Source organism: Euphorbia lathyris, chromosome 1, assembly GCF_963576675.1.
Source record: "Euphorbia lathyris chromosome 1, ddEupLath1.1, whole genome shotgun sequence".
Taxonomy (NCBI): Eukaryota; Viridiplantae; Streptophyta; class Magnoliopsida; order Malpighiales; family Euphorbiaceae; genus Euphorbia; species Euphorbia lathyris.
In genome coordinates, this window is record NC_088910.1 from 31699438 (window position 1) to 31702120 (window position 2683).

Here is a 2683-nt window from a genome sequence, read left to right on the forward strand (position 1 = left end):
ATCATTGGAAGCCAATGGCAATTTTACCCTATTATTGATAAATTTGGTCAATTTGAGAAATAATTCATCAAATTATCTTCTCGGTCATAAATCTTGTCATCTATACTATCTTTTGTACGAATTAGACAAAAAAATTCACCGAATTTATAAATATTAATCTATAATTCTATTATTAAATTACAAAAAATATGAAATCTTTTTTTAGAACGAATTGATATGCAATTGGTGCAAAATAAGGAACAAAAATATCTGTGTTTTATAATAGTGTCTGAAATTGATCCAAGTTATCAATGTTAGGGGTAAAATTGCTTTTGGCTACAAACTTTAGGGATAAAATCGGACAATTTTAAACGTTAGGTGTAAAATTAGATGTAAAATTACTCATGACTCAAACCACGCTAGGTGTATTTTTGGTTAGATGGGAATCTGATAAATTACTGTTTTATCCCTAATTAATTGAACAAAATCAGCAAATAATGAAAGATATAATCGTCTATAGCCAGCCTTCACGTCTGCAGTTCAGTCGCCCCAATACACGTTCCACTCCATCACACGTTTCCCTCATTTCCCCCTTCCTCTGTTTCCCTTCTCTCGTTCTCTTCACTTCTCTCTCCCTCGGAATGTCTGTGCCTCCTATGCAATTATCGTGTCATAGACGGCATCGACGATCTTCTTTTCTTTGTGAGTCTCTGGTCTATTTATTTCATTTATCTATGTTTTGGATGGATTCTCATTTGACCGATGAATTGCTCGATTAAGCCTTATATTCATTGAGAATTTTTTTATTTTGCTTTCTTCTGTTTCCCTTTTTTGTGTTTGAGGTTGAGTTCATTCCATTTTTTCTCTCTCTTGCTAGCCTGGTTAACGATATTTCTCCTTATATTTTTTGTATTGCTCTCCTTTGTTGTGATTAATGTTTGTATATCTTTGGCTTGTTGGATAGCAATAAGTTAAGTTTTGATGGGAAAAGAATGCCGGATTTGCTAGTTGGAGTGGCGATCAGAAAACAAAGTCGTGCTTTTACTTCTAACTACTCGGCCTGGTACTGGAAGAGGTATGGCTTAGTTATTCACTTTTAAAATCACTTTTGCTGTCTTCTGGACTGTTGGTAGAGGCACTAATGAACCAAAATGAGAATGCTAAGCTCATAAGCAAAATTCAAAATTTCACATCCAATCTGGACCTTTTCCTTTAATTTTGCTGCTGGTGATAATCTTATTCATAGCTTAGATAATAGGTCATCCATGAACAAATATAGAATTGCATTTTTTATATGCTTCCTGTAAGCTAACCATTTAGATGGCTTATTATCTTACTTTTTAAGTTATACCCAAGGTTAGCAACTGATGATGAGAAATGAAATTGAAGTTTTTAAAAGAAAGTATAGAATTGCTTGTGCTATTGGGCACAATTACTAGACTATATAAATTATGCATTTGCAGATGGTAGGAAGAAATAAAAGTTCTTTATATATGTAATTGTTGATAGATTGGAGCATCAGAATATGATAATGGAAGTAAAGGGTAGCTAGTATAAAACCGGTGCAATGCACAAGATCTATTATAAATTTTTAGTTCATAAAATTTGATATTCATGTTCTTTTTGTTATGCATTCTATATACTACTAGTTTTGGGGTGAAGAGTATTGAAATTTTTGCTTCATGTGTTGAGGTTTAATAATGTATTTCATGATGACAAATTTGTTAGAAAATTTTATGGAACTTTTTCATATTTTTTATAATAGTGATATAATAGATTTTATCTATTATAAAGAATCTGATTTTAACTATCTTTTGTTATTTCCATGGAACAAAACTGTTAACTTGATCTAATTTAACACAAAATCTGCTTTTATTTATATAGAAGAAATTTAACTTTAGAAGAAATCTACTCATATATCTGTGTTGTAGGAATTATAGTCAGTGATGAACATTTGTGGTGCAAGATTTCTAGTCAAACATGAATATGACAGTGTCCTGTTTTCAGATATGTGAGGCAAAGCAAAGCATGATCGATTCACCACTATGTGCCTTGAAGGATGTGTTGTCTAGGCAAACGCCTCAACCCAAGTGCAAAGTGCAGAAGATCTGATGTTTTTATTACTATGAATACAAATTTACTAATTTTCATCAGTTGTAATGTTATCTTAAAGCGAATATTATGTATGGAAATTACATTTGCAAACTTTTTTTGCTCGGGTATTTATACTTTACGTTTTGAGGGACAATCTATTGTCACCAAATTATTTGTTCTATCATGCATTGTAATGTAACTATATATTGAATAAATGACAATAAAATTTATGTTATTATACAATAGTTTTCCATGATGATTTCTATCTTTAAATAGAATGATTGTCACTAATTAATACGCTTTACTGACAAATTAAAATTTAAAGTGACAATAAATATGATAATTATAGTGTATAAAAAATTTAAAATTTTGGTTTGAGTTATAGATTTGTCACCTTAACTATAAATTTTGATAACAAAATATGAATTTCGTCAGTTTAATACAGGGGCGGAGACAGCCCGGAGCCCGGGGGGGGGCCGAAGCCCCCACGGTCTCCGACACCACCCCTGAGGAACAGTAGTTGAGCCCCGAAAAGCCCCCCTAAGAAAATTAAAATAGTCCTTATACAATAGGACTTAATTATATGACATGAAGTTGGGTTTGCCTTATT

The 2683-nt window shown here is 31.9% G+C and overlaps 1 long non-coding RNA gene across 1 annotated transcript; it reads left to right on the forward strand.

The window, feature by feature from the left end:
- Window positions 1-544: 544 nt before the first annotated feature.
- On the forward strand, window positions 545-2286 carry LOC136227429 (uncharacterized). Its single transcript, XR_010688074.1, has 3 exons — window positions 545-681; window positions 944-1054; window positions 1987-2286. It is a non-coding gene; the product is annotated as an uncharacterized lncRNA (long non-coding RNA).
- The last annotated feature ends 397 nt before the right edge of the window (window positions 2287-2683 follow it).